This window comes from Botryllus schlosseri, chromosome 2 (assembly GCF_051294905.1).
Source record: "Botryllus schlosseri isolate E-star chromosome 2, Bs_hap1, whole genome shotgun sequence".
Lineage (NCBI taxonomy): Eukaryota > Metazoa > Chordata > Ascidiacea > Stolidobranchia > Styelidae > Botryllus > Botryllus schlosseri.
The window spans coordinates 16,208,963-16,235,618 of NC_137237.1; the positions used below are offsets into that span (position 1 = coordinate 16,208,963).

General features: G+C 40.3%; 2 long non-coding RNA genes across 2 annotated transcripts in view; both read right to left on the reverse strand.

Annotated features, from left to right (window-relative positions):
- Nucleotides 1–26,656, reverse strand: part of LOC145433854 (uncharacterized) — a 155,889-nt gene that overhangs the window by 39,992 nt on the left and 89,241 nt on the right. The gene's annotated exons all lie outside the window — the stretch shown is intronic.
- The window catches only part of LOC145433826 (uncharacterized), a 19,053-nt gene continuing 1,572 nt past the window's right edge, over nucleotides 9,176–26,656 (reverse strand). The window contains exon 3 of the long non-coding RNA XR_013913202.1: nucleotides 9,176–9,364. This is a non-coding gene — a long non-coding RNA (uncharacterized LOC145433826). The remainder of the gene's footprint in view (nucleotides 9,365–26,656) is intronic.

Consider the following 26,656-nt stretch of genomic DNA (forward strand, 5'->3'; position numbering starts at 1 on the left):
GTGGGTACTCCCATCCAGATTTGGCCGAGTACCACTATTTATACCGTGACCATGATAGCAATACGTTCAAGTTTAAAGAGTAATGCATGATCCTAAGTATCGCATATTACATTAAAAAAACAGGCTTCATCTCCGCAATCTACGTTTAATATCTCACGCACCCTAAGTGCAAGTAACGTTGGGAGTAGGACACAGTATCGATCTTGAGGAAGTAGCGCGTGGGAAATATGGTTTCAGGGATGTATAAAGCGACTCTTTGAACGACCAAGAAGCGTGAGAAAGTGTCGTTAAATCAGTGGGTTCATGGCTCGCTTGTTAGCAATCGGCATATCCTAATAACAGACGCAATAAGCAATGTCGACATCCTAGCCTTGTTCACTTTTCATTATATCGGAGGCTGTGAAGTGTAAACATCGTGCTGAATAACGGTATATCTATATTAAATCCCTATTTCCATATTTTCAGAATCGCGATGTCGTTTCAAAATTGTATCCCAGTCCGTTTTTTTTTGCTGTTGATATAATTCATGCACCTGCAAAAATATTGAGCAAACGCATATTACGGATATTGAGAAAATTTTGTAACATGATATTATAATAAAATTTCCCTGAAAGGTGTTAGTATCTATATAAATTATATATGTTGTGTAGGTAGCTAACTATTTATATTATCGAAGCACCTATACAATACACTGGAATGAAAAAATTCAAATTTAACTTTCATCTTGTTGCATAACGTTTATTTTTCTTATGCATCCACTGCCTCTATTGAGGTACCACAAAAATTCGAAACTAAAGATTTCAATCTATAAAATTCAAACTGTTGTAAACGCCTTCTGGCGACCTACTATACTGTCTCTGCTAAATTTGGCTGATGCATTAGCTGCATTGTGCGAGAGGTAGGCCTAACCATACATTTTGAAATAGAAGGAACTGCATGGTTGTGGTTTAGCGGTCATTTTAACGATCGACAGCGGTGATAGCAATTAGTCACATAAATATACTACTGCAGAAGAACAACGCATTTAACAAAGAAACCATTTTTTCGATCCATCCAATAATCACATATCAAATTGTATAAGTAACCTTTCTTCCCCGATTTCAATATTGCATCATGTATGCAATTTTAAAGACGTATAAACCATTCCCTTTCTCGCGCACTCTTCTTCCGGGGTTATTGTTGTTTTGGTGTTCGTGGTGTTTTCACCAAGCCGATACATTTTATCATGAATCCTGATTTACTGACTTGTAGCACGACCCACTTTCGTTCTAGGCCTTTGTAAGACTCCGCTCAAGTGAGAGGCTCCCAACTTTATCTTTCTTCATTCCCCACTTCTGATTTTTTCCGAGTCTTCATTCACCGCAACCGAAAATCGCTGCTCGTGCTAAACGTGTTTGTGACTCTGTAACCCGACAATTTGGATATCCAGAACTTAAAATGAGTTTATGGGAACAACCCGCCATAAAATTAGCAACGCATAGGCTGCTGTCCAGATCAGTGAATCGGAAACCGTAATCGTGGTGTCGAGCCTCCTTATCTCGATGCATCATGCAAATCGTGCATTATGCACATCATGCAAATCGTGCATTATGCACATCATGCCGTCAAGGTATGCATATGCACAGATCGTGTGTGTGTATATCATCAGTCGGTGTGTATTCCGCCAAAACAACAAGGACAGAAATATATAACGTCCTATTCCTATTCATGTATCTATATCACAAGTGTGTCTGTTTCCCACCAAAAAAACCTGGATTACTCTCCCTTTGGCAGCCACTGGCATAACCGGATCACATAAACCTCTAAAATTTAGGGGGCAATTCTGACGTCGACCTTGGTCGGATAAACCTGTTGGTGTTGCAGCTGCGGAACGAACCACTGCGCAATCTCGTTTCGGGTGTGACCGACACTGGATTATCCTGAAAACACTGGGATGCTTCAGTGTAGGAGTTTGCAACGAGAAGTTGCGGGGATATGAGACAGAGATATTTCGAGGCCAACCCATTCCGCGCCTGGACATACGAAGACATGAATTCTTGGCCAATATGCGGTTGGGCAAAGTGCGGTGTCAGAAAGATCGGCGGCGATAAAACCTTGACAGAAATTGACTGTCGCTGGTTGGTCAAAGTTTTCGATACTGATATGTCCGATCGTCGAAAGGTTCGGCACAGTAGCAGTTGCAATATGAGTAGACAGTACTACAAGTGTAGTACAAATGAGCAGTGTTGGGAAGACTCGAGTCAACATTTTCGTATGACTTGACTTGACTCGAGTCACTTTGCCAAAATGACTTGACTTTACTCGGCGCTTCAGAAATGTGGATTGACTCGTGACGCGAAGCCGATTTATTCTCTGTATCTTGTGTGTGTTCGGATTGTTCGCGATACGCCGATGTCACTTGTGAGAACAATCAGTCAACCACTGATAGTATGTTTCACTGATCCTCCGTTGTTACATCACAAATAAATTGACCGCAAACGAAATGAACACAGCTTACGCTGTCGTAGTGGTAGTAGATCAATCTAATTCTAATAACAATGCATCTCTGTTTCTTAGACAGCTCAGTGCTTACATTGCGTAGCGCTCACCTTTACCAACCCTCCTGTATGATTTATATCGAACTAATAAAATTTATGTGTTTATACCCTCACGGATGTGCAGATGAGTGGGCAGTTGGGCACTGGGAAGTGTATTGTACGATATCAATTTGTTTCTCGGGGTCTCGTAATCGATCCTCAATTTTGGATGATAATAACAGACTGTAGCATGTAGATATACAGTTACTCATGCATTTTATTAGCAGTTTCACGTGTGCGTGAGTGATACAACGCCTTTTTGCATGTATTCAATTTTATTTTCGTTATTTGATTCAAGATAAATGGCAAATTAATCTGTTCTTTACGCAGCGAGCGAAATGCAATGACTTTAAATCATCACTAATACTTCGAAAATTCCATTAGATTTGAATTGTGACTTGACTCGTGACTTGACTTGACTTGACTCGAGTCACCTTCGAAAATCGATTGACTTGACTGGACTCTAGTCAAAATGTGCAATGACTCGACATGACTCGTGACTCGAAGGTAGTGACTTGATCCCAACACTACGAATGATAGGGATGGTGTGAACCTCTGAAAGGTTCAGGTTCGTGTGAACACGAACCTTTTTGAAAGGTTCTGTGTGAACGCGAACGTGAACCTCATGACGTCACGTGACGTCATATTGCTAATTCCAACCCTATATTAATGTTCAATTGTACACGATACCTAGCGACGACTCGGGCCACATATTGCCACAATGCTGAAGTACATATTGGCGTTTTAAATGTCGCCAAATGTATAAACTGAGGCAATCAAATGATATAATAATTCCATGAAATCAATATCTTCCGTCGCTTTGCCGACAATTGCGACGAGGACTTGCTAGGGAATATAAGCTTACGCCTTAACGGTCTAGGCCAGACCGTGCAATGTAGTCGGCGTCTGAGTATTATTACATTGATATTGAACGGAGTGTAAAACAGGTTTCTATACTTGCCCCCGATATTACCCCATTAACAAGTTATACGGCAGTAGCCAACACCTCAATCGCACGGATTTGGTTTTAATGATACATTAACATATGAAGTCAAGATCGCGCCTGCTAGACTTTTTACATCACAAAACGATATCAATCTCATTGATTGGTTGAATAAGCATCATTCGCTGACTACATGTAGTGTATTTCGCACGTGATGTTGTGGGATTGTGGGATATCAATCTCATTGATTGGTTGAATAAGCATCATTCGCTGACTACATGTAGTGTATTTCGCTCGTGATGTTGTGGGATGCTCACAGCAGAGAGTCATATCTAGCTTTCCGCTTGTAATCACAAACGGAAAGCTAGTTATTTCGAGCAAACTTTTGTAACAAAGCAAGTAAAATTTTTGAGATTGCCAAGGTGCATGCTCGTTTATTGTTGATTTTTTTTTGCTGCCAGCGCCGTGTATGAGTGACCCGCAGTTGAAATGCAATAAATTTGAACCAAAGATGTTATAATGAAGTGAAAATTGTAATATATGAAAAAGGTTCACAGTGCAGAACCTACCAAGGTTCTGTTGTGAACGCGAACCTCTAAATTTCCGAGGTTCACACACAGAACGCGAACGTGAACCTCACGTTCACACCATCCCTAACGAATGAGACCCGAAGAGGAAAACAATGCTACCTAATTTTGAAACCGCGTGCATCAGACATGTTTCATACAGTTAAGTTACGTACAACTGCTGCCTTCGCGTTGTCATACATGGCCGATGTGAGGCTTGGGTCGCTAGATGCCAATGAGACTCAGATGTGGGTTGCGGTCGAAAAAGCTTAAGAACACTGTTTCAACCAGATCAAATAAATCATCAGTGTCGCTTTATTGCCGCACACTTGAGATATTCTTCAAACATCAATTATCTTTTGTAGTTGCGTGTTCCCTGTATAGGCCACTTCACCTTTCGTCAACCCATCACTTGTTTTTCCTGTTCTCTCTACCGCACCGAAGTACCGTCAAATTTGAATTTACGGAAATATGCAATTAATGATACTTTACAAGTCTGAGCACGGGACAGTGATTGGCGTTAATTCCATATACATATAAACTACATTTTTTTTAGATATACTATTCATATGAACGGAAATACCAGCTCATGCTACTGTCTAGACTGGCAGTAAACAGAAAGCAAATCTACCTTATTATACAATATGGCATTGCGTAATGGTGTAGGTGACATGTATCGCCATAAATCCCTGTAAATTATTGCGGACAGCGAACGGTATCGGGTTCCTTGATATTTTCAACAGTTCGATTTGTATCAACTCACCTCTGGCCGATGGAAAGCGCATGATTTATTTTGTCAATAAATATGTAGCATTAACGATAATGCACTCCCAGACTTTTACGGCCTCCACGCTGGCATCTAGCATATTTCCGTGCTACGTCGATGAACGTGACTGCAGCTTCGTGTAGTAGGGCACTCACCAGTTGCGTAACGTATATTTTTATTTCCGGAATCTTCTCATGGCAGCATTGGAGATTTAGCAAGTAGACCTATTTATAACTTTCTTTTCATAGAAATGACACACGTCGATCGACATACCGTGTGACTCGCATATCAATCAATTTTGGCTCGCGTAAAAAAGCACCACACATATTATATATACCGACAATTAGGGTTGCATTAAAACAAAAATCCACTTGAACCAAGCATGTTTAAAACTCTTCCGTTGATTGAAATATGTTTTAAGTTTTTGTAGCCATGACGTCACGAATCCATAACTCTGACGGAAAAGTGGATTGACATTGACAATTCCAAATATGGGGTAAGTATGGCTCCTTCGAAGACGAAGGCTTCCGACCGCTGTCATGAACAGACCAAAAATGTATGTATATTGATGATTTATTGCCATTAAAGTGGTTGCGTCAAGTGAATTCAGATGAACATTCTTACATCGATTGGGTTTTGATACATCCGACGTCTGCGTCATATTAGTTACAGCAAAACTTGCGGACTTTGTGCTCGGTAATCTTCATTTCCCTACAAGTTTCCGCGCCACGTCGCTTTTATTGTTTCTATAAAATCTGAAAATGAGTGATGTATCGCAATGATTTTTGCGCCACAACTGTATAGGAAATATGCCACCTGAAAATGATAGAATTAAATGTATTCGAACCTACAGAACCATTTAGTACCGTCTTTTTGTTTTCACAGCAGAGGTAATACATGTTAGTTCGTTTATTTATTATTCATGGTGAAGAGAATAGTTTGAAGTCCAGAACGGTAGTGCTTAATCGGCACATTTCGTTACCGTACACCGTATACTGCAGGTTTCACTGCAAGCCACACTACAGGTTCTGCAATTTATTTTACGCTAGATGAGCACCCTATTTTGTTACGCTGGTAATTCCAACGACAGTGCTTGTCCGCAATCCGAATGTAGTAATCCGACCTGGCGTAGTTGATTTATACACAATCGCCCGGTAACCGTCGCTCCAGTCGCAATTTTGTCGGGGTGAATAGCGTAATATGATAATAATAAAATATTAATTTATGGAGCGCCGAATATAACACTATATCATCCCTACTCTATAAGGCGCTATCCACAAGGCTAATAAAATATTTCAAAAGTATAAAGGCATGTATAAAAGAATGGAATGAATGAACGCTACTGCAGTTGGAACGAACGTGTATGAAGAGCGCAGTTTCGATTTTACGCTTGAGAACAGTGATAGTGCGAGTCAAACAATCTAATAAAAGCTGAAAGACTATTCCACGGAAAGGCAGCCGAAGAAGAAAAGGTTCGGTCACAGTATCAACTGCCAAGTTGGAGTGCGGTCGGCTATGTCGCATCATCTGTAAAATAAGCGTTTAATTGACATAGCTGATTCAAAGTGCACGAAGATATATCTGGAATGCACTCACTTTACCTATTATGTTCAGGAAGCCGAATGTGAGTCGTCTGCTAATGGACAGTTTCGTATCTACCGTAACCTATGTTTGCACCCAACACTCGACTTGTTAGTTAAAATGGAGGATTAACAGTGAAACGTAAACCGTCGTCGCGGTTTAACATCATCCAATCAGAGTTGAGCACGCGTCAATGATTGGACGGTACGTGACTTTTTGGGAAACACCGATGGAATCGCAGACAGTAATGCCTGCAATCAAAATTAATGTGTTCTATCAGAAACTTGGCATTTGGGATGTTCACTATCTGGCACCAGATGCTAAAAATTCTATTATAAAGGCGGAGATTGAAAAGTAAATAACAGCTTGTTGACTTCGAAATTTCCGTGGCCCCCATTACATAAATGGCATCTGGTTGTTTACTATCCTGTGTTGAACGCTAACTTTTATAATAAAGGATATATATTCTGGTTATGAAGACATAGGTTCGTTCGCAGGTCACTTGTACGTCAAATGCCAGATTTATACAAAGTAAATTTCAGAAACATTTCAATACACTATTTAGGCATATTTTATGAGCTCTGGTGAGTCAACGTAGTCATGTCCTGAAGGTATAACCATATAATTTTCTATGTAGGCCTATCACGGATATTCACAAGGGGAATGGGCCTTGACCGATATATACAGCTCACTCAAATGTATAAGTTGGTGTGAATTTGGTTAATTTGTTGCAATTACGGGTGTTTATAAATGGAGCTACGATAGAACATGAACTGGAAACTTTACCTACACGTATCCGTTTCAAATGCCGCGGCATAAGATTTGCCAGTTGGGTGGTCTAAAAAGAATACTGTTTCTCGGGCAGCTTGTACATTACCTGATGATCCTACTTTATCCTATATGATGTAGGATCGGTCAGTTCTTTTGGGAAATAACTAGAAATAGACTGTACATGTACAGATGCTACAACTTCATATCAGAAAATGATAAAATATGCGAATGAAATGAAATGAAATATAGTTGCATATTTGATGACATTCGTGTCTCGGAATATGTTTTTCGGGATCAATGATGCTGATAATCAACGATAATCTCGATTCCATTAGCCCGGAACCAGATTTTGAGAGGGAATTGATACCCGTATTAAAATCACGAATACTAGTGACACCTATTCGCGTAAACAACGAAGACAATTTTTTGGATAAATCTGCATCTGTCTGGGAATATCGTGGTTCGTAAAGACATGGAACCTTCATGATATGGGCTGGCAACTATATCCGAGGCGATGATGACGCGTCACCTCAACATCACAGCGTTCGATGGCTTGGGATGGACTGGAATGGTACTTTTCGTGCAAATCCTTTATCTGCAGTTCGAATATGGTGACTTTCTGAAGAAAGTGGCTGATGCCACTCTCAACTTTATTTTGAGTAATATCATATTGACGGCCTAATGCCCTTTTAATAATAGTTTTGGCTACAGTTATAAGATCACTCTTAAGCGACGAGAAGTAATCTGTCGGTGGGTGAGGCGTTTTGATTAAGGTTTCGTTTAGATCAGTGGTTCCTAACCTTTTTCGACCCATCGCCCCCTTTTCAAGGTCAACACCGATCATCGCCTCCCAAATTTTGTGTACCGAAAATAGGGAATACAAACTGTAATCACCGGCTGGTTGACTAAAAAAAAAAGGTCAAATTTTCGGCTCGATGTCTACTTTGACACACTTTTGTAACTAAATTTCCGTGGGTTGACTAAAAAAAAAAAAAAAAAAGGTCAGCCGTTTTAACGCGTCATCGCCCCCCTATCGCCCCCTTCGCTATTTTCGCCCCCCGTCGCCCCCTTTGTCCATTTTCGCCCCCCTGTCGCCCCCTTCGTCATTTTCGCCCCCTAGACCGCCAAATTGCCCCCTGGGGGGCGATATCGCCCACGTTGGGATCCACTGGTTTAGATTATGATTAGCGAGTTGACGGTGATATCAGAAAAGCAATGAGCGATCTTACGAATGGCATGAAGGGTTTCTAATCAAGGACTTCTATTCTGGCAATAATTATCACGGATGTACAGGAGAGTTAACGAAGCTCAAGTTTCTTCCTGTATTGTTTGCCTCAAGTCATTGCATGTCGCAATGACACTTGAATATCATTGAGTTTCAGAAAACTACTTTGTCTCTCAAGTATTATATGCATGTAAGGCTTGCAGAAATGTGGTTTTGTATTGGTATTACGACGTCACGGAATACGTGATAGGCTTGTGCTAAAGTTCATGCTCTCAGCGAGCTTGAATAAAAGTTGGTGTTTACAAAAACCAGAACCTTGCAGGGGCTCACACCATCTCTGCATTGCAATTATTTGAATTGCCCAGTTTCCCGCTCTACATAATTCGAAGAAAATATGGACATATTCAGCAATTCGTTGGCTCCACTGAAATGGCGTGATGTTCCATACAAAATCCCTAGTAAGTGAATTTAATTATACACACGTTTTGACCCTGAGGTAATAAATAGGCTCGCACATTAAATGCACAAAAAGTCTATCTAATTCAAGCCCTTGTCTGTCATCTTTTTCCGATTTGCGACCTTGACTCTGACTCGCGATTCAATCAAAATTCACACTGTCACTCAGACTCTGGCTCCCCACTTCTTCCGTCAAATTTCAAGACTTCTGAATCCAACAAACTGAGAAAGTCCTAACGCAACTCAAAATCCATCATGGTCCATGACTATTGTCGGTCTGCAAATACGCTCTGGGCAATTTCACGTGTATTCACACAATTCAATTCAATGAATCGCAAACCAATCGAAACAAATCGGCCCTATTGGAAGTTTTCCCATTGTTGCGTCGGATATCATTCTGCAGTCGCCATCACCATAAGCCGGCCAATGTTAGCTTCGGACGTTTGATTCCACAGAAGAGAGAGCAGCAAACCCTGCAAACTGTTATTTTTCAGCAATGATTACCATTGATACGAAAATTCGAGGCTGCAGTATTATTTAGTATACTGTCCATGCACGACTTCTTAGATTTGTCGCCTTCAACATGACTATATGGTCAGTAATTGTGAATGATATAGTTGCCTGAGATCCGATATAATGGTATACTTCAATCCTAGTGTTACTAAATATAATGTGAAAGGTGAGTATCAGAATCAAAAGCAATTGCTCTGTTTAAGAAGTACATATCAAGCAGTTCACCCAGTATATTTATATACGTCAATGATATGTCCCTTATTTTTCAAGCTTAAGACAAGTTTATATTGTATCTCAGTAATAGTCACAGCACGTGATCTATGGGGACATTTCAGACATAATAAAGATATTATCATATTTGAAGTGCAGGGGTGGCCAACCCGTGGCTCGAGGGCCCCATGTGACTCGCCAGGTTTGGAGTGGCCCGTGAGGTAACTTTCGAAATCATCAAAAATGAATGGCCCCGATAATTTAACGTAAACTTGTGAGGCCCAATAAAATTAGATTAGAGATTTGTGATGTTGATGACTAAAATGTCAGTTCCGACGGATTGGCGTGGCCACTGGGTAGTGGAATGCATAAATTTGAGGAAAAGCGGTAAGCATCATGTTTCAATAGAACGAGCATGCTGTCGGTATGATGCGATAGGTAAACACGATTTAGTTATTAGAACAATGCTGGCAGAATTTTTGAAGATGTTCTAATATACGAAGTTTATATAATTACATGTTTTTTCGTCGTGGAAAAATCAAATATGTGCTGTCGACATAATGCAATGAATACTCAACAATGCAGAATCGGATAAGTTGATATTATCTATCTAGTTAGTCTATAAAATGTTCTTGTGCCTTCGCACTATGCGTTAATTTTATCAGATCAGCATGGCGTCCGTAAAATTGTAATATTCGTGGCTACTCGCCGTTAAGTTCGTCACGCGCTCAGTTCTATTGTAAACGCTAAGAATACAGGCTCAAATAAATTCCGTACGGTATAGGAATGGATGGATGTTGCAAATGAACGCATTTTTTAAAATTAACAACAGCATGCATTCCGAAGAAGTCTGGTCTAAGAATATTACCACCGCCAGTTCTTGGGTCATTAATCATTATATTCAAGATGCTGGAATGTCGCTTCTGCGTGATTTGGTAAACACAATTACGTGAACGCTTCGCAATAGAACCGGGGAGTACTGTAATTCGGACGTAATGAATATGGGCTTGACGTTATTTGAGCTTCTGAATCAAGCAAAATTGTAACAAGCGCATTTCATATCAACGATCAAGTATCGTCAACAACGACAACTGCTCATTAATCCATCTATTCATACACTCACCAAATGCAACCATGCAAACTTTGGCCAGCACTATTTAAATAAAGTTTGTTCAATCATCATTTTAACCTGCATTCACGACTCTCAGTCGACCTTTGGAGTCATTATGGCCTAAAGGTTTAAGATAACGACACTTTTTTTTCAACTTATCATAAACACATATTCATCACAAATTCCTAATGGAGTGATTCTCGGCGACAGGTGCAATTTTATCATGACATCATCAAAGCATAATCATCGACAAGGAGCCTTGCCGATCATGAATTCTATATGCACAGCTATTCTTATATAGTCTTGTACCCATTTACACCGACAGCATACACCAATGGTTCTCAACCTTTTTGACCTGGCGGGCCGGTTAAATTTCAAAACGAATGTCACGGACCGCTGAACCTTCGAAATTGACCCAAAAATGAATTACGACAAATGTTTGAAACTCAATTTTAATATTGAAAAGTTCATTTGCTGCTTCCTTACTGATATGACGTATTTATACTTGGCTCCATTGAGCTTTTTGCAGGACGAAGTTCGCGAAGCCCTGTTTCAGAACTTGACTGGGATTGTTTGGTTTCCATTGAAAGACATGTCACTTTGCTGTTTGCTATAGCCTCCAATGTACTGTCAATTGTCGCCTAATTGTACTGCAGGAATTCAACGCAGTTTGCATCATAGTCTCAATAGCCTTCACATAAAACTTGTCTGAAACGAGTTCCAGACTAGTTTTTAAATATATTCGTACTTGGCGCATTGTGGCGAACTCTCAAAGTAGACCACAACGACACCTTGTAGAAAAATACGTTGTAAACTACTAAATCAATTTAAAAATTGATATTTTTATTTATTTCACTATTGCACAAGCGTCCAGCTTTGGAATGAGGATATAAAATTAAAAAATGTTTGGCTGACCGGTGGGAATCTTGCCACGGACTGGCGGTTGAGAGCCACTTGGACACCATATATTGGACACCGTATACATTCCTGCAATCATGTGACTGCAAGTAGTGTGAGGAGTATGGATCTAAAATATTCACCTATATTGAACATGTTGCTTTCTGATGACCGATTCGCTGAACTGGGATGCTTGTTGCGGAGCAGTATTAGTGAAGATGCCGTGAACAGGATGTTGACACTGTCTAATTGGGTCATGTCATCGCCATGGCAATATTAATAAGGATGGTGCAATCACTGGAAAAGTCCTGGTTTGTATAAACATAAAATTAATAAAGGGTCGCCGTGAACACGGACCTTATAATGCCAAATTCATACACAGCTTTATCGTGTGGTTAGAAATTTGTGCGTGTTCGATATTTAAGGGACTATAGGCAGTTTTCCAAAATGCAATAGCATCAGATTGTGATTGTGCCGTTCGAAGCTATCTCGTCACAATAACTTTAACCAAAATTTCTATAGTGACCCTTGAGCTTTTCATTTAACTAAGACGCATTCATGTACAATATTTGTTAATATTCAGTGAGAATTGCACAAATTGCCCCTTGTCGAACTTAGCAAGAACCCGGATTGATTGTTTCGAATTCCCGAGACGTAATAGAGAGTCATCTGGATCCCTATGACGCTCATTCCAACACGTATTATGTGGCAGTTTGTAAATCAAGATAAATTAGACTATTGAGAGATTTCCTAAAAATTTGCTTAGCACCTCGCGCGATGATTTAATGTATTCAAAGTATTGTATTTAATGTAGAGCCGCAAGAAAGAAATGCGGCACATTTAAAAAATAAATAGGCATTTCAGCGCCAACCATTACTATTCCAAGTCACATCAAGACCGCATATGTTGGCCGAAACCGTCAATATATTATTCCAGTTGTCTATTGTCCATGTGAGCGTAATAGACCTGCACTTGCTATCTGAAGTCACCACTTCCCTCAGCTCTACCAGTCAATCTGATCACGTGAACTGATGGATGATGAAAAATTAATAGCAATACATGCAATTAACAATATTATAGACAAAATTCATTACTGAATTAGTGAATATTAATACGTTTCGTGCGATAGGCCCCTACGAACACAAATTCCATACAACAGGAAAACGCGCGTTTCAGGTATTGACAAAAAGGTCCGTAACGAAGAGGGGTCTGGGGGGCGGAGTTGGGTTTATGACCCTATGGGGGGGCTCAATACGAACGTTTTGTTTTTAAAGGTGGTTGACAAAGTACTGTTCGACCCTGCGTACAATCACCATACTGACTGGTGTTAGTTGTACGCTATAACCGTTACGGTACATATGCCTTCTGATCTAATAACTCTAATAACGATCGAAAATTGTCAAGGACATATTCACCATTGTACAACAACTCTACCACAGCCCTGAATGAAGTCGCTGTCCCAGGATACATTCTCGGTTGCCTATGGATATTGTCCCTAGTACCGTGCTGGGTGCAATACAAATATGCTTTCTATGACATAAAGCAACGAGGCTAAATCAGCATCGACGTCGTTACATCATTCTTGTGGGTTAAACATTCGTGATTGCATCTACATTATGTCCCTTCAGATCAGATGCATTTGCATTTGTAGGCCACAAGGTATCGATAGCATACTACCGGACCTCGCCTGGTATGGTGATTATACAATACAATATACATAGTATATTGCTAGTTGCTCATGGCCATTAGTTTAGCCAGATTGACTCTAGTTTAGAAGTTACGCCTACCCCTAAAAACGCTCAAATCGATAATTGAATATGAAAAATTCTCATGTCGTCCTCAGTTATTCACTCAATATTAAGATGACTTGATGCGAGATCTTTACCTTTCAAAATACAGTTCGTCAAGCCTCAAAATTGTACTTTCGCACAATGGAATTATATTTTATTCAGTAGCATTCTTCCAAGTTGAAAGTGGAGCATAAAATTGGGTATACCTAGTATAGGGTTGCCATACGTCCGGAATTTCACTATAAGCTCTGCGTCCGTGAGGAATTTCTAAAATATGCTTAAATGTCCGGAATTTCGAAGGCTTGAAGTAGGTTCGTAAATCAACATAAACAATATTATTTTTAAGCAGATTTATGCTATTTAAAATTCTTCTTCGCGCCAAGCGCGAGTTAATGCAACGTGTATTGATAATACTATGGGCACCAGGCACCACCCTCGACAAAAATACAATCAAAATAAATATAAATAACCATCATTTACTGAAATAATTCTGATTGTAATCGCAGTTATAAGCTAACGCGGGTATATTCATATAGTTGGTTAAGGCCGATTAGATGCTTCAGTCACAGACAATGGTTCCGAATCTTGGGGTCATTTACCTTTATCTGGGGATCGCGGCGATGTTGGACATAATCAGCTTCCTGGGCCGTAAGTTTGAGCAAAATGATTTTGTTTAGTAATCAGCTTATCAAGTTTTGAGCTGGGCCACGGAACATTTTCAAGTTGGAAATGAGGTCGCAACCATAAAATGTTGAAAATAATCGGATGTGCAGCCTGCTGGTGCATTTTATAGTAGTCTAACATACGGAATCAATCAATATTATTGACAAAATTCATTCATAAAATCTAACAGCCAAATGCATATAGTAAGTGCCCGAGAAGTTACATCGACTACCCCATGGTGGGCCCAAGATCAGTTCTTTTTGGGGGCGGAAGGGGACTGAAAAAGGTTGTTTCGGACCTGATTAAAACACATAATCAGATAGCCCAGGGGTGGGCAAACTTTTTAGCTAGCGGGCCGCATTCAACATTTGAATCTATTCGCGGGCCGCACTACATAAAATTGGGTCACTACGCCAACATTCGATATTGCTATTTTATTATGTAGCAGGGTTCTTGAAGTATGGGTCGCGATTAAAAAATGGGTCGCGAATGGTATCATTTTGGTCACGACGGCACCAGGGCAATCTTTTAATATGCATATGCAAAATTTGTTGAGGGTTCTGCACTAACAAAATTTATTTGCGCGTGACGCGATTTAATGTCGTCAGTTTGTACATTTCCAAGGTTGTGTTGTTGGGTGCTATATTCAATAAGCGAGACACATAAAAAAGTCGGTACTACATAATGGCTTGACAACGAAAATGTGCCGACCTTTGTATTACACAAATTGATTTGAATACCCGTTAAGATTTGTCCGACATTGGTTTCTCTTGGAAAACACCGTCGGAAATCGTTGGGATGATTTGGTGCAGCGGTGTGAAACTTGTGGGTGCGGGAATATATGAGACACAGGTATTTCGTGGCCAACCCCTTCCGTGCACATGAAGACGGCAAGTTTTGGGCAATATATAACTCAGCCAAGCGCGGTGTCCAAATGATCAGACGGGATAAGATCCTCTCCAAAAATGGCCGTCGGCGGTTGTTAAAAATCTTCGATATTGATCTATCAGATCGTTGACATGGTCAGCACGCATAGTCCCGCGCTTGAAATCTGTGTGGACAATAGTTCAAATGCAGTAAAAATGTGACATGTTTCATAGAGCTGCATTGCATGCAACTGTTGTCTAGACGCGTTCTGTATGCTGTACATGTCCGTAAAAATGCAGCATTATTTTTGATGTGTGAGGTATGGGTCGCGAGATGCCACTAAAACTCTGATTTGGGTCGCGTTCTAAAAAGTTTAAGAAATACTGCTGCATAGTGACCGACAACATGGATATAAGATATACGTATTTGTATATTTTTGACAAACCGAGCATTGATTTGATGATAACGTACACGCGTCAGAAACATCGACGAGAATTTATAGGCTGGTCGTTCTCATTGTCAAAATTAGGTATGAAAGTAGGCTGTCCAGATTCTTAGAACTGGATGCAAATTTGTGTCTGTGAGCAGCGATCTGTTCATAGATTTCCTGATTGTACTTTTGGTTTAAAGCAAGGACACAGAATGTTGACAGCATCATAACCACGTTAACTTGAAATACGCTAATACAATATATAAATAGTACATATATAAATTGGCTCCTTCCACACATAAAAAGAACAAATCTATCTAACACATCCGGGAATCGGTTTATTCAAGTACAGCACTAAAGATAAAATACTTATGCTCGTGTTACAAATCTAAAATCACACTCGTAGTCCGGATTAAGTGATCAAAGTTTCGCCTTCTGTGGTGTTTAGCAATTGAAAGCTTCCATAATGCATGGGCCGCGAGGTCGGGCTATTGCGCAATCAATAAAATAAAAAATACTATGGTAAGAATATAACTTGTCATTATCATATATATACATATATGAAATATATTAGAAAAAAATTTAATCAAGTACCCACAGTAATTTTATTTTATAAGTCATTTTATCAATATTTTTACAGCGTTTCTCGAGGCTTTCGCGGGCCGCACAAAACGGTGTTGCAGGCTGCATGCGGCCCGCGGGCCGTAGTTTGCCCACCACTGAGATAGCTGCACCGACCTAACAGTAAAGTAGGGCTGTCAAACACTATTCCGGCAGGCCAGACACGGCACGCCAGACGATTTCATTCGGCCAGTGGAGAATCTTTTGTAGATCCTACCAAGTAGCAATCACCAGAGCTCACACGACAGGTGGCCCAATTCATGACCTATATTCCACTCAATTCCTGTATACCAGTGGTTCTCAACATTTTTTCACCCACGTACCATTTCGAGGTTTAATGCAGTGCTCGCGTACCACCTACATAAGATAAGCGCGTCAAAGGCGGTCAAAATGTGTTCCACCGAATGTTTCCAAACTGAAAATCATGACCCCACCCGTACTAATACCTGCCCTCGGTCGAAAAAGAAAACTGAATCTACTCGCGTACCACCTGGAAGACCTTCGCGTACCACTGCTATATGCAGTCGATGGGCACTGGACAATGCTTTGCTAGTGTGACGTCATATTGACAGACAATGTGTTATACCTAATTTTTAAATCCGCTAGTGAGCGCTAATGCGTGTCCGGAATTTGCTTCACAAAAATATGGTAACCCTAACCTAGTATCCCAATCAAACGAGAAGCTTATAGCTGGTATCATTGATGGACCTCAGATTCGAATACAGATGAAATATTCCACTATGATATTTAGAAATGAGCTCACTGAATGGAATTCCTTTTAGGGCGTAGTAAATAAGACTTTTTAAAAGATCACAAAGCACCCAACTATAAACAGTTGGTCCGAAAATCGGTATCTGCGTAGGGAAAATTTGGATAAAACATGAGCAATAAAGTTCACTTTCTGTTCAGTCAGCTTTATATATTTCCGGATCATCTTGGCGATTAGAGTGAAAAACAAGGGGAAAGATTCCACTAATACAGCAAAACAACAAAAGGAAGGTATTGGGGTAGTTGAGATGAACATATTATGGCAGACTGTTGCTGTAGCTTTTCGAGAGACTGCACCAAATTGCTTGAAAGTGAAAATCGTACAAGAAACAATTTTGTTTCAAAACAAATTGTTATTACTATATTGCAACTGATTATTTTAAATCTACAAAAGCTGGTTGGCATAAAACTGATTGAAATAATGCAAAGATATTGATTATTTTGGTAGATAATCATATTTATGATTGTAGATTGACGTTCTTTTATCCAGCCCATACAGCAAAAATATGAGATTTTAGTACAAATAGCCCCTTGGGTTATCTCCAAAACCAGAACTGATTTGAAAAAACTAGAGTCATATTCGGAATCAGTGACCTTCAGAACCCCCCAAACCACTCTTACTTTGTCTGCTTAAAGATATATGTTGACCAGTGTAATGTTTTCACACCTTTGCTTTTAATTAGAGACCACATCATATTCAAAGCACAGTGCGCCTTTCGTAACAAATAGCCTATACTCGCAACTTCGGCATGACTAATAGCGATAATGCATTTCCTTGAAATAGTGCTAATAATATACAGTAAGTGTCAGATTCCAGTCTATTATTATTACAATCAAAGAAATATCTTCGAAAACATACGACATTTGCATACAGTGTGAGACATTCCAGAATAATATCGCCACACGTAAATTCCCACGCATTGTATCATGCAATTTGCGGTTCACTTCGCCTACAAGCTTATCGAAATTCGTTAACGTTTTATTATTGCTTTCTTTGCGCTTACTTGGTAATTTCACGTTTTCCAGTTTCACAACGCCATTTTGTACAGAATCATAAGACCAATTAATATTTACTCTGGTAGGATTATATGGCGACATCAAGACACGACCATACGGTATCAACAAGTAATTTAAAGACGGCATTGCCGTGATGTGTCAGTAAATTGACAAAGTCAAGTTAAAATCTTCACCTAAAACCATGGATGCCCAGCTACTGTTCCACACAGTGACGTATCCGAGGATGTGTATTAGGGGTCGGAAACCCCCCCTTTTAAAATATAGACTCTAATATTCGCTAATTTGACCTTTCAACATTGTACTTTTTTGTATAGTAGGGCCAATATGGTGCCCTGATGTTATATGGGAGATCGAAAACCCCTTCAAAAATGATGGAATTATGCGCATAATGAGTCGACAGGAACAAAAAAGTCATTATATGTCGCTAATTTCGTGCGCATTCTACGCTGTTCAGTGTTCATTGTTCACTGTTCAGCTACACTTCAGCTATGGCAGTTGCTGACTGTATCAACTTTCTTCCTCAATTTCTCTCTCGCCTTGCAAAAACGAGAGACGCATTTTATGAAAATCTAATTGATCGAGGCGATATTCGTAATTCGTACACATGTGATTGCAAAAACGAAGTTGCGGGCAATCAACATGACTCGCTAATTCGCAGTGAAATCTTCAATAAGGATTGCGGGACACTTGTGTTGATTGATAAGAGAGAAGCAGACATGGCGGCGCCAGTATGACAATGCTGTTCTCAAATCCACTGGAGGCGAGAATTGTACTGGTTATTTTCCCTATGATTTTTCACGAGTCTGCGCAAACACACCAGATCACTGAGCAGTCGCTTGGACAACAGTGCGTAACAAGGCACATGATTTCTTGACTGAGTAAAATACAGCATTTACATTTTCATTTTAATACACGACAATAGATAATAATCATATTATGAGCGAAGAAGGGGAACTGCGCTCTAAAATTGTAGTGGTCTCAAATTGAAGTTGGACTATTGAAGCCATTTTCTTCAGAAAGCCACCATAATCGAGCTGCAGCTAAAAGAGTTTCAAATCATGCACCATTACACTCGTACGACTCTGTGGTGTCGCAAAGGGCTAAGAAGAAATGACATGCGATGATGATGAAACTCGACATCATAGATATTGCACGTGTCCTATGGTGCATATTTAGAAAATCCTTTCAGGTGCAGTTCGAATACGGTGCCATTTTGAAGAACATGACTGCTGCCTAAAATGTGTCACATTGTTGCATGTTGTTTTTTATTGACGTGCCAACAAGATTGTCGGTATAGTGGGAGGATATTGGAATCGCTCAGACGTACCAGAAACAAATTTCTTTCGTGAACAGCACAAGATTGAAAGTTGGCATTTCATATATAGCATGGGTGGGCAAACTGCGGCTAGCTTTTGATTGCCATTCTTAAATGATTGCACTGCACATGCGTTTCGCCATTTTGTTAAATAAATTTAACCTGATTATATTCTGATGCATTCTATCGCGTGTAAACGATGTGCGCATTGCTTTTGTGTTGTTTCTTTCCTCAAGTAAGTAGAAGTGGAGGTGCACTGCTATACAGGGATAGAATTTTGCAATAAAACACTCGAATCGAGTTCACATAAACATTTCGACGGCAATAATGGTGAATGACCATTGGTTATCAATCAATGATAAGTCGTTGTCTTCAACATTGAACTTGATAATTCATCACGGCAGCGCAGGCCACAAATTTTCCGGCTAACAATGGTGAATACGGCTCCTCCATTTGTAATATGATGTTTAGCGATAAGTGCAGAGTTTAAGCAAGAAAATGTCGTTGACCGATAATTGCAAGAAGAGAAAGTATGAACAGGAAAATATAACTTTAAAAGGAGAATGGTAGGAAAAGTTTGCCTTCATTGCCTAATCTGCCACGATTCGCTCAATAATTACAAAGCTAGTAACTTGAAACGTCACTACGAAACCAAAGACCAAAACTTTACCACGAGTTACCCAACGAAGACGGATTTACGGAGTAATAAGATTACTGAGATGGAGTCTTCGTTAAATGCTCACCAGCACTTAAAAGAACTGCTTTGCACTGCTTCGCACTGATTTGAGGTCATACCAGCCCAATATAAAACACGTTGCAGCCCAGGTTGAGACGCACCGTATCACCACATATTAAGCTTCATTCGATAGCCTATATTTCATTGTGACGTTATAAATATTGCGCCCATGAATAAATGCAAATTGGGAATCGTGCGCATCTCACCAAAGATCAAATTTCTCTTTTAATTGGTTGTGATACGTGTGAGCGATCTTTTGACGACAGCATTTACGGAGGTTACGAAAAAACAGCATGCTTCAACCAAGTAATTACAAGTAGCCCGTTCGACGCTCCCCCCTCAGAAAGTCATGAATTGTCGTACCTTGTGGTATGAACATAATACCTCGAGATGAAAAATTGCGGGCCTTCTAAATATTTGTGGTCCCTCCAGGAGCACCCCAAATTTTGGGATGAGCTCGCGCTTGGCGCGATTTTATGTCGCACTACGTGCATGACTTGATTTTGTTATGAGTACCCAATCTTCCTGAAAAAATTAATTTAGTTGAATATAAAGAACTAAGCATTACGGCGTAATTGATATATATATATGTCCGATTGTGAGTTGCTCATATACGTGCCTAAATGGTCGGCACCGATTAGTCCTGTCTGGTCAATCTGAGAAAATGCCGCACCCCGTGATGAAATGTCAACTTGGAACTGTGTGTGTGTCACGAAAGAGGTTCTTCCTTTTGTTTAGTCTGATACATTTGTGTGATTCAAATATCTTTTAACCCTATATCAGCTGGGAGGTCACGAAATAACAACATGCTACAGAAAAATTAATAACAACGACCTCACCCACGTAGATCTATAAATAATCATAAATAATCCCTTAGCTCTACCGGTAAACTTGATCACGTGGGCAACTGTATGATATGCAATTACTAATATTTTATTATTGACAAAATTCAGTCATGAATAAGGATATTTATTTTACTGGCTACGCCCTTGTATAAGGCGCATCATTTTCCTCTGCTGTTTGCACCTGTTGATCTTGTTTTCGTTGATGTTTTTTTTTCCATATTAATGGTGTTTCGACTACATCGGTCATTTCACACCAGGCCGACATTGTTCATTATCATTCCGTATTTACCGACTTGTAGCACGGCCCACTTCTAGGCATTTTAAGGCACCGCTTACGCGGATCATATGGAGAGGAGGAGCCTGAATAGACCTTCAACACTTAGGTGAGAATTCTGAAGTTGACCTCGGTTGGAGTCGAACCAGCATCTGTGAAACGTGTCTCTACGCTATCTCGCCACCATCCGCATGTCCGCAGTGCGTCCGCATGTCAGACTCATATTGCAAAGGGCGCTACTATACTAAAATCTAAAAATAGAGTCGCATTGAATTGCGCATAACGCGAAGAAAATTCCAAGATCATTAAAAATCGAGAGTCAATTCGTAAATTTAATTTGTAGGTCGACGGAAAACAACACATACTAATTGAATCACGTGTCATCGGCCTCACAAATTTTTTTCTACGGCCGCAGGTTGACCACCCCGGTGTAGGCCTACTGCGTTAAAACACTGATGTGACATCCTAATACTGGCAATTCACTCATTACTATCAAGACGTACTATAGATAACCGAACTACAGATAGATGCGCAACACGTGATTAACGGTTGAGTACCGCGAGCAGCTGTCACTCCAAAGCATCCAAGCGGCTGGTTGTCGGCCAGATTGAATGTTAAAAATACAGTTGTTTTTGGTTTGGAATGGACTCAGGGCATTGAGAACAGGTTATTTGGTGGTATATAGTACATCTAACAATTGGCGCGGCAAGATATCCCTGGTACAGTCGATAAGAATATTGTACGATATTGCACGTCCGGTCAACTTGTTCTGAAGCATAAACTTCCCTATTTATTGTGATAGCGTGTCATAGGTCCATTGTAATGCAGATCAGGTACACCCCAGCACACCCCGTACTAGTGATACACCCTTTACAAATTGCGATGCACTCTACAGTGTACGATACACCCGGTTGAAGAGCACTGCTCTAGATCAGTGATCGGCAACCTGTGGTCAGTGCGGAGCATGGACCGGAGCCGGATTGGATATCCGACCGGAATTTTTCAATTTTAGCCGGACCGGATCGGAGCCGGATCAGTAATTTTTCTGATACGGCCGCAGCCGGATCAGTACTTTTTTGATAAGGCCAGAATCTTTATGGATAAGCATGACGTTTGTAACTAAATAACTAAGTACCAACCAACCAACCAACCAACCGCACGCAAGTAACCGCCAAGTCAATGCGAAAATAAACGAGCCATATTTATAAATTCACGGAACCACAGTAGCTTACTGCGTTGGGCCGGAGTTCCGGCAGGACTTTTTAATTGTTGGCAGTAGCCGGATCGGAGCCGGATCAGTACTTTTTCCTGATACGGCCGGAGCCGGACCAGAGAATTGGAACACCGGATCGGAGTCGGACCAAAGAATTTGTCGATCCGCTCCGCACTAGCCGGTACCGGTCCGTAAGGCGTTCGTTACTCGTTCTCGAAAAGTGATTCTACAGCTTACTTTTATAACTTAAGTGAATGTTTGTAATCATGATCACTGAGAAACATTTCAAAAAGTGCAAGCTCTCTTTAATCGACACAGTGGCAGTGGAGTATAGGCAAAGTATACTTTGTCCGTCCAAACACTCCGCTTACCGGAATTCAATAACTATATCCTTTTGAATCCAACGTAGTCTAATGATGGTGGCATGAAAGCTATCCTCAATACCACGACTCTACCAATGTTTTGACGGAAAAACTTATTGGAACACCCTGATCTTGCCCCAAAAAGCATTATAAACCTTGCTCTATTTGCGTCATCATACTGTATATACTGTAATGGCAGTAACAAAGACGAAACAGACAAACAAATGGTACGTGAAAGATACATTGCTGCTGTCAATAAATCCTATAATTCGTTCAGAGGGGAGCGTCTCGTCGAGAAAAAAAAAGCAAGCTCAAGGCTTAGTTTGAAAAACGCCCATATAGTCTTATATTGTATGTGTTGCAATTTATTTTCAATGTCAAATATATGTGTATTTGATCACCAATCCATGGGAAAATTTGCATTTCTAAAGTAATGCGCAGAGTAAAAAAGGACGCCGACCCCTGCCCCTGCTATCAAACAAATATCGGTAGAAGGAAATCTTACACAAACGCTCAAATTTTCATGTTGACTAAGGTTACCACATTTTGAGATCTGGAAAAAAGAACACTGTTCTACAAATCACAAGATTTATAATGGTGGTCTCAAACTTTTTGGGACACGCCCCCCTTGATGAGAAAGAAAAGTTTCGTGCCTTCCTTATCGCCATATCAAAAAAAAACAATTAAAAGTCCAACCAGAATGATTGCAATCCCAATGCATAGTTTGATGACAAAGAAGGTTATCACTGCTTAGAGACGTCTCAAATATTAAATCTGGACTATGCACAGGACAAGAATTATGAGATATAAGCAAATCGCGCGAACCGCCAATCCTTTGTCAAAAATGATCATATGCAATGGTAACACGTAGCATATACATATTTTATCGATTTTTTAGGTGAGTCCCTTCTATTTCTTGACCAGGGTTTGGTTGAATTAAACTTGGCACTTCTTAACGGGACAAACGACCAATCTATCAGTTCGGGTCGCAGATCTTCGGCAAGAGAATCGTTCAATTAATTACTTTTGGGCTGTCATAAAATGTGCTTCTTGATTGAAATTGTACAAAATGTGTCCTACTCTACTAACTCGGAAGGGCTACTTCGACTCTTAGCCGCTTCGATTTAAATCCCTGTTCGGTTGATTGAAAAGGCATATTATACAACATGGCATGTGACATGACATTGTAAACAAATATCTCATTTCTCCATAACTTTGTATTTTCTAATCCAGTCGTTCTCTCAAACTTTTTTAGACACGCCACTTTTTATGATAGTGAAAAATCCCCCCCCCCCTCCCCCCCTTATCGTGAGATCACAAAATATCAAAGATAGCAATCAGAATGCTAGCAATCCCAACCGATAGTTTGGTGGCATTGAAGGATATGGCTTAAATGGAATTGAAGGTTATGACTCAAATATGAAATTCGGACAATAGACAGAGCAATAACCATGTGGTGAAGGTTAATCGTTCCGAGCGCGAGAAAATTTTCTGTTGACTGCAGCCTCGCACCCCCAGCTTGAGAACCACTGTTCTCATCACTTTGCACGAATGCTTGACAGACAGACAGGCCATAAATCATTCGCTAACACCTACAGTACACGCATTCACCAGAAAATCCTAATTCAGATACATCTTCTGATCGGCGCAAGGTCCAATATCAGTCACAAACTAGCACCAGTGTTTTTTAAAGTAGGACGCAATATGACATTTTGGGTATGATCAGGATTATTACCGTTATTTGAGCTTTCACGTCACTTTCAGCCCAATTCAAACTCATTAAGAGTACATAAACTTTATTCCTCTCAGGTGACATCGCACCCCTTTGCGATGCTTTCACGCCCCCCTCCCATTTTGAGAGCCACTGATCTAGGACAGTGGTTCTCAACCTTTTTCCTGCAGCGCCTCTTATCGAAAATTTTCTAGGTCTGCCCTAGGTCCCATATTGTAGGGACGATAGTAAAACAAGAGGTATGAGAGCGAGGTGCGGTCGGTCTTTTCGGGTTAGGACTTCTCTATTAGAAATAGCTTGAATCGCGCCCGAGGACGACACCACTAATTAATGCTACAATCATTGTATGTGCTATATTCGGGATCAAATCGAGGTTGTTATAACAACCATCGGGTACAGGCTAATATCATCTGGTTTAAGACCGGTGTAAACATTGCGAATCCACCTCTGCGACTGGCAATACGGGGACTTTAATTGTTTTGGATTTTGGTTTATTGCTTTCTGTGACTAGTGAATCAACTGAGATAGAGATAGAGATCTTTGCTCACATTGAATTTAGCACTGCACCTAGTTACAAACTATAACATTAATGAATTCCAAACAAAGCAGGCCATATTATTTAACGTTCGTGTGAGGTTGAGGGTCACAACACTAAACAGTATCATCTTCTACGATACGATGCAGCAATATTCTAAAGATTTAATTTTGTAGCTCTCAAATACAAATATATTTAGTTAATCATTTCGACCAAAAAGCTTCAAAGCATCTTGTACAAAGGGCTCTCACTGTCAAAAGTGTTACAGTACCGCTTTCTTCGATTTCGACACGCTGGGTGGTGCGGGTTAAGATACCTAGTTCGAAGCATTTAGTGGAAAATAATCCGAGCTAGCGTGAATGAAGCATTTTAACGCGGAATTAATTTTATATGAATTGTAATAAACCACTGCATTTATGGAAGCTTGTTGCAAACACTGTCGGCATACATTTCGGGCGCAGCGCTACGAAAAATTCCGAGATTTGACTGATTTTGTCGAATATTAATTTGCAATGAGAACTCAGGGATATATGGAACTATACTATTGTTCTACTATATAATCATACGTCGCGAGTGCGCCCTCCACTGTGACGCCATTTTTCTTCAGCGCCCCCCATACCGCCCCTTTGGACCAAGCGCCCCCATGTCGCCCCATGTCGGCCCCATGTCGCCCCCATGTCGACCTCATGAGCGTTTCTGTCCCCTTCAAAATCTAAATCACCCCTTGGGGGCGCTGGCGACCAGGTTAAGAAACACTTCTCTAGAGTGTACGATACACCCGGTTAAAGAGCACTGTACTAACCCATAGAAGTTCCAAGTTATCACTAACGTTGTGACATGGACGGGACTGTTAGGGCGACTATAGATGGACTACATAGGCCTACAACGAGATTGCCTTAGAATATCGTATGAGCAATGTTTATACATACCATTGGAAACATTAGCTGAAGCGTAAAGGCTTTCTGTACAGGCGATTTATTTTTTACTTCGATTCTCATTTCTATCTCTGCCTTATTTGTAAATCCATTTTGTGTATGTGTGTGTGTGTGTCTTTATCATAGCCTAGCCTTCTACGGTAAAATTAATTTAAGTTAACCCATATAATAAAAATTTGGTAAAATGAATATTGAGATGACAACACTATATGCATTGTGCAACGACTTTGAAATGGTGAAATGTATTCTAAAATACATAATAAGAACAAAACGGCATGTGCACCCAGAAAACGAAAGCAACAGCGACGTATCCCACCAATCCCTCTGAAAACGATCATGTCATGGAGATAGTGACGTCCTCAGCGCTAAGCATATGTGTCTGTAGTACAATTGCCCGCAACAGACTTTCTGGACCACTTAGAATTTTGAAACTATTCAAGGACCCGCTGTTCAAGCATCCACAGTAGACAGAATCCTCCTTTGTGCGGTTACCATTGGGGAGTGAATGAAATTTGAGAACAGCGCGTATGACATGTGAATCCGGGAAATACCACACTACAGTTTTGTTGATATCCGGGTAATTTAAAATTAAGTTTGGCACTTTTCCGATGTCCGCTACAAATTAAGATGATCAATGATCACCGATCAGTCGTGTTCTTCATGACTCGCGTCGCTGACTCTGATTTGTGTTTTCTTGAAACCCATATTGGTTCTCCTTTGAACGTGGCTGAATCGGCGTTTTGTGCTTTCGGCCTCCCTCCCTCCCCCCTCCTCTCTCTCTATCTCTCTATCTCTCTATCTCTCTATCTCTCTATCTCTCTATCTCTCTATCTCTCTATCTCTCTATCTCTCTATCTCTCTATCTCTCTATCTCTCTATCTCTCTATCTCTCTATCTCTCTATCTCTCTATCTCTCTATCTCTCTATCTCTCTATCTC